This window comes from Hylobates moloch, unplaced genomic scaffold, assembly GCF_009828535.3.
Source record: "Hylobates moloch isolate HMO894 unplaced genomic scaffold, HMol_V3 SCAFFOLD_21, whole genome shotgun sequence".
Taxonomy (NCBI): domain Eukaryota; kingdom Metazoa; phylum Chordata; class Mammalia; order Primates; family Hylobatidae; genus Hylobates; species Hylobates moloch.
The window spans coordinates 33745024-33752205 of record NW_026652296.1 but is presented as its reverse complement, the minus strand read 5'-3'; positions in this window follow the sequence as shown (position 1 = coordinate 33752205).

Genomic DNA, 7182 nt, shown 5'->3' with positions numbered 1-7182 from the left:
GTCACCAACTGTCACCAGCACATTCCCAAATGGCATTCCCAATTCTAGCCCTGTTTTAGCAAGCCATGGTGGAAATGTTCATGTTGGGCCTGGTCTGGAAGAAAGAGCAAACATGAAAAGTCATGGAAGCATCCACTGGGCCTGGGTAGAGTTCTAGTGGGGGGGGTTCAGGGCAGCCAATCTCTCTGCTCTTTTCACACTGCATCTATAAGGCATTTCCTAGACATGACCCAAACTGAGTATTCCTGGGACTCTTGCTGTCCTGCAGTATAGACAGGCTGGACAGTTGCCAAACCCATTCCCTATTCCTAGGCACCTGGCTAAACCACATTTCCCCCTTGCAAGTAAGTGAGGGTATGGGACTAATGGGCTTAGACACAACTGTTGTGCTTGATTTCTAAAATATCCACGTAATTCTCCACACTCTCCCTTTCTTCTTTGGATATCTTTTATAGACAATCCAGAAGAGATCTCCAGGGCTCTAGAGCATTCCAAGTCTCTAGAAAACAAGGAATTCACACATCAAAAGGAGCCTAGATCCCTGAGTTGTCCCATAGAGAAGATCTGTCCAGGACAGCTGTTCAATCAGGTACTTTCACATTGGCCCTTGAGTAAATGAGAAATGAAGTTTTATTGTGTTAAGTCACTGAAATGTGGGGGGTGCTCATTATGGGTTTTAATGCGTCCTGACAAATCTCTGCCCTGAGAGTTTTCCACTCTAGTGTGTCTTCCAAATTTGTTCACTATCCTGCTTCCCAGCTTATCTCCTCTCCTGAAGAAAGTAAAAAGAAACAAAAGAATATATCTTAGAAGCAGAAGCAAACACAGCTGCAAAGCAAAGAGCCACTCCAAGGGTCCCCAGAACAGTGGGCTGCTAGCCAGGTTCTGAGTGGGAATTTCATTTCATTGCCACCCGCTACCAATTCTATTAATTTCCAACCCTATTAATTTTAGGCAAATATTAGCACAAATCATCAAACATAACTGGCTCAAGTTCCCTCCAGCCTCTGCTGACATAGGGATGGAGCTGAGAGGATGGACTACTCAGAAACTCCTTCCTGCAGAAACCACATTCTTTCTCCAGATACTCCCTGACCCATGACCGGTTCTGAGCACCAAACTTCGCTGTCATGAAGGTATGGGAGGGTAGCACTGAGACCTAACCCTTTCACCCAGTGCCCTTGCTGACCACAGCATGGATCTAGGGAAGAATGGTCTAATTAAGGAAATCAGGAAGGTTTTGGGTCAGTCAGTATTAATGGTTAGGATGTAGCCAGGGTTAGGATCAGGCCATGGTAAGGTAAAAGGTCAGACCAGGGCTAGAGATCAATTCGCAGCTGAAGAATGGAATGGATGTCCATATTCTTCATAGGAACTGATCCCAGGAAGTGGCAGCTTTAACGAAGTCTTCCAATGACATGCATGAATTTGCACCCTTTGGTCTGGCAGTCAGCTCCCACTGCTATTCTAGGATGGGGAGGTACCGGAAAAGAGTTGTTTTAGATTTGGATTTTCTTTGGCAATTTCATTGCAAAGAATCTTCAAGACCCAGATATCAAACCCAGAGAAAACTTTTGTCCATGGCAATGCGAAACTCTCCTCCTAACTCTTCTGGGTAGCACTCTCTGCCATTTGAATGCAAGCCCCAGGATGGCAGGGAATTTGCTTTATTTATCATGAGCTGAGCACAGAGGCTCATACCTGTAATCTCAGCACTTTGGAAGGCTGAGGCAGGAGGATAGTTTGAGCCCAGGAGTTGGAGACCAGCCTGGGCAACATAGCAAGGCCCTGTCTCTACAAAAAAAAAAAAAAAAAAATTTTAATTATCTGAGCATGGTGGTGTGTGCCTGTTGTCCCAGCTACTCAGGAGGCTGAGGTAAGAGGATGGCTTGAGCCTGGGAGGCTAAGTTCAGAGTGAGCTGTGATCATGCCACTGCACTCCAGCCTAGGTAAACAGAGTGGGACCCTATCTCTCTCAAAAAAAAAAAAAAAAAAAAAAAAAAAAATATATATATATATATATATATATATATCCCCAGTGCCCAGAATAGTTCCTTGGCATATAGCTGGTGTTTAGTTAACTTGTGTTGAATGAATGAATAAAGGCTGCCCAGGCTTGATGGGGTGGGAGGAAACTGGGGGTTGACCAGCTGGTTCCCACAAACAGGATACATCTGTCATGAATTTCTTCTCCACCACCATTGTCTCCCATTCAGCATCCTGACTCTGACAGTGCCAATCAATCTGTATCATCTTCACAAGCAAGGAGGCGGTCCAGAACTCCTCAATGCCTTCATGACCGCTTGCAGGGTTCCATCAAGCCTCCTCTTTAGGGGCTAGAGTCCAGGGTTTGTCAGCATAGGAGTTAACTTCTCAGTTGTAAGATAAACCGCTCCTTTTTCTTTGCTGTCACTCTAAAGAGGTCTCATAAGGGAGAAGAGATAAATGCAGGTGCTTAGTGTTCCATCTAAACTGGGCGCCATACTGCCAAATCACAAAGAACCCACAGACCAACAGGGTCTCCAGGGCTCACTGGGCCAGCAATTTGCCCACAAGGCTCCTGGACTCACAAGGCCATGAGAATGCCTCAGGGAATAGGATGCAGCATGAGAGGGAGGCCTCGAGGGTCTCAGGACTTTGCCGATGATCCAACCAAAGTTTCTCCACAAACATCTGCTTGTTTATATTGGGCTTTTTTTTTTTTTTTTTTTTTGAGACAGGGTCTCGCTCTGTTACCCAGGCTGAGTTCAGTGCTGCCATCACGGCTCACTGCAGCCTCAACCTCCCAAGCTTAAGCGATCCTCCCACCTCAGCCTTCAGAGGAGCTGGGACTTCAGCTGCACACCACCACAGCCAGCTTTTTTTTTTTCTTTCTTTTTCTTTTTTTTCTGGTAGGGACAAGGTCTCACTATATTGCCTGGGCTGGTCTTAAACTCCTGGGCTCAAGCAATCCTCCTGCCTTGGCCTCCCAAAGTGCTGAGATTACAGACGTGAGCTACCATACTCCAGCCTACATTGGGTTTCTATGAAGACTTCACTTAAAGAATTACCTTGCTTTGATCTCTGATCTAGTTCAATCCCATTTGCCCCATTTTATAAAGGAGACAACTAAGTCCAAATATTTGCCAAAGACCATATAGGGAGGAAGCACAGAGCCAGAACACCAATGTTTGACTCTTAGGTAAGAGTTCCTACCAAAACCGCTGATGACTTCCCTGCTGCCCCAGGAAAGGCTCTGCATTTAGAAAATATACGGCCTGCTAGGGACTTGACTCTAATGGGGACAGCTGAGAGGACAGTTGATGGAATAAGGGAGAGGAGTTCACATCATATCACAATATCACAATTGATGCTACCACCAGCCCCAACCATTCTTCCTCTACCACCTGTGGCAAATATTTTACCCAAAGGAATAAACCCAACAGTATCCTTCAGCCGAGAACATTGACAGATCGTACACATGGCAGTTTCAGAAAGCCCTCCAACATTTCTTTTTTTTTTTTTTTTTTTTTTTGAGAGAGAGTCTCACTCTGTTGCCAGGCTGGAGTGGAGTGGCGCCATCTCAGCTCACTGCAACCTCTGCCTCCCAGGTTCAAGCAATTCTCCTGCCTCAGCCTCCCAAGTAGCTGGGACTACAGGCACACGCCACCAAGCCCAGCTAATTTTTGTATTTTTAGTAGAGATGGGCTTTCACCATGTTGGCCAGATGGTCTTGATCTCTTTACCTCATGATCCGCCCACCTCAGCCTCCCAAAGTGCTGGGATTACAGACATGAGCCACCGTGCCTGGCCCCAACATTTCTTTAGAGAAAGATGGTCCCACTTTCACAGGCCAAGCCAAAGTAAGCAATGATGAAGGATGGAAGATAACTCTTGACCCAAAGGGTATTTAAGCTCTCCCTGAAATTCGCTTCCTCCAGGAAGCCCTTAAGGATAACTGGAGGGGACAGACTCCAGACCAAAATGCTTTGGAGGCCGGGCGCCATGGTGGCTCATGCCTGTAATACCAGCACTTTGGGAGGTCAGGGTGGGAGGATCGCTTGAGCCCAGGAGTTTGAGACCAGCCTGGGCAACATAACGAGATCCTGTCACTACAAAAACTAAATAAATAAATAAATAGACAAACAAACAAAATGCTGTAGATAATGTGCCTGATAGTCTCAGTTTCTGGACCTTGAGTTCAGATAGGAAAGGTTCTAGCCATTCTCCCAGAGGATGTCCCTCTGGACAGCATTCTATTCATGTATGAGATGCTAGAACACAAATCTCACGTAAGAATCATTTCAGGAACAAAAGCCTCTGACTCACATTCATTCATTTATAATCCAAATAAATCCCAGGGTCCCATGTGGCCCAGTTTCAAAGCAGCATCCATTTTAAAGAAACAACCACCTCATCATGCTTCCTGCAAGTCACCTTCCAAACAACTTACTTTGAGCATTCCCCCACAAAAAAAAAAAAAAAAAAAGGTAAGAAAAAGGAAAGAGTCCAGTCCCACAAGACTAAGTGTGCTATGAACTTAAAAGCACTGGTGAGTTATCAAAGAAATATTTTTAAAAGAGTAAAATGGTCATATTTAGGAAGGCCCATATAGCAACAGACTAGGAGGCATTATTGGAGTACGAATGAAAATCAGAGTGAGGCGTGATCAGGGCCTGACCTTAGGCAGAGACCTTGGAGAGAAGGGGATGGGTTCACAAAGTCAAGTAGGCAAACACAATCAACATCACTCTAGGACTGGCTAGATTTGGGGTGGAGAGTAAAACAGAAAGAGGAGTTTAGGTTTCTAACTGCAGCAATTGCATAGATGCTGGTTCCATTTTCATAAGTGAATACAGTAAGTTGAAGATTTTAGTGTCAGAGATGGTGAGTTTAACTTAGGAACATGCTTAATTTGAGGTGCTCATGAGGCATCCAAGCAAAGATGTGGGTGTGAATGGTGTGCTTGGGATGATATTGAGCTTTATCCCAGCCCTCCACTGCTAAAACCTCCCTTCAGAGAGAGACAGCTCTTTCTCTTGTTGCCCCTGCCACCAGCACGTTGTCCCGGCCCCTTCCCAGATTTCAGCATCTGATAAGCAGGTACAGGAAACTCACAACGATCTCACAACCACTGTCCTTCCACATTCATTCCCCAAGAGCTTCAGAACCTCTGGAATCATCTTGCAGACCTTATGACGACCACCAAGACCTGAAATAGGGAAAGACTTCCCTGTCTTCTTCCAGGCATTCTATCCCACAACTCTTCCTACACTGCTGGCAAGGACACCTCCAGCCAGCCTTCTGCTGGCTCTCCACACCAGAATCAGGCACAGATCTCTATGTGACACCAGTCAAGTAGCCCCCAGCACCCCAGCCCCAGCCCTAGGTTTAACTTTGTCTCCTCTTCCCAGTCTTTGAAAACTCGCCAATCCCAGAATCGAATGGATTCCACCAGGGTTGCACCTATCCCACACTATGTGATAGCAGCCAACCATGGACACTGACTTGCCATTTAACACTCCCCAGAGAGGAGCTCCTGGCCTCCCTTTTCAGTTCCCACTGTCCCTCCCCTCTCAGAGAGGAAGTCCAAACCCAAGATTTTACTTCTGGTCAGCTGCTAGCTAATCCCTAGAAGCCACATTGCTTTCGTTTCAACTCACTATAGTAAGTTTCCAAAAACCAAAATAAAAGAAGATTTAATGGGGGAAGGCCTTGGAAGAGCTGTTTCCAAGCTATGATTATAAAAGCCCTATCTTCCTGGACTGGGCAATGGGGAGGAGGGAAGTTACCCATCTCTAAACATTTCTCCAGTTTTTTACTTTTTCTCCAAAGCAGCTTCTCATCTAGAACTCAGACATCCTGCCCCTGTGTCAACCATAACCAGTGAACACTAGGGCTATGGGTTCTCTGTCCCCTCGCAGACACTTCTGCAAACAGGCCTTCATCTCCCTGGTAGGGCTCAAGCCCTCCTCATTCTGCAGCTATGAGATGGCATTACCCTCCTCACAGTTAGTGTGTCCAGCATGGTGCCTGCCACGTGCCAGCAGCCGGTATTTTTATGTTGGCTAACTGTATGATTTCTTTGTGCCTCTCCCTACCCAGTCCTGCTATTGCTCAAGAAGCTTCTCATACCCTCTCCCACACCCGCATCCAGGGTCCATACCAGCCCCATACCTCCTCGCCTTCCATCCTGCGTTAAAAGCCTGCCCTGAACAAGCCCGACTCCGCTGACATACCCAGGCACTGCTCTGGGGCCCTCACTCATATTTACTCAGTTGACCCTCAGGCCAGGAGGTAGACATCACTTCTTATTCTCATTTTACAGATGAGGAACTGAGGCACAAAGAGGTTCCGCAGTTAATATGGGGCGGAGCCTGGATTCAGATGCGGAGCCAGGCTGTCTCACACCCGCTCCGCTTAACCATCCTGCCAAGTGCCCTTTCCCACCCTCTGGCACTTAAACCCTCCCTTTTAAAAAGGCCAGAACAAGAACAAGGCCCCTTATTTAAGGTAGCTACAGTAAGGTTTATTCCCGCATCTGATACAGAGAAAAGTAACAGTGGAGAAGTTGGTGTATGTAGACCAGCGTGTCTTGGGCAGGGTCCGAGGGCTGTAGCCACAGCCTCCTGTTCCTGAGCCCATCGTACCCAGGCTCAGCCCAGCACAGGCTACCGACCCTTCCTGGGCTCTCTTCACGCCATCGCACTGGACAGAGGTGTCTCAAACCTTGCCATGGCCAGTGGCCTGAGAAAAAGGAGGTGCGGCAGATCTAAGCCGGCAGTCCCAGGAGGCAACCCGCAGCGGCACTGCGCCGTCCGGTCCGCAGTCCGCAGATCCCAGGCGCTTGCTGCTCTCTGGCGGCCAAAGCCAGGATCCCGAAGACCCAGGACTCACGCCTTCAACGCACCGCGCGCCCAAGGGCACCAGCGAGTGACCGAGAGACTCGGGGGAGAGGGCGGGAGGAAGAGGGACGCCGCTGAGGGCCAAGGGGGAGGGGGTCCGGGAGAGGAGCGGGAAGGAACGCAAAGGGCACCGCGAGGGGAGAGGGCGGGCTTGGGCACCTGCGGAGAGGCGTGGGTGGCTGCTGCGGGACCCGAGCGCGCGCCAGCGCCGCAGCCCTCCTGGACCCCGACACAATCGCTTGTCCTGAGCGAAGGGTCCCTTCTCCCTGGAGTGTGGCGCCCCTCTCTCCGCCCGGGT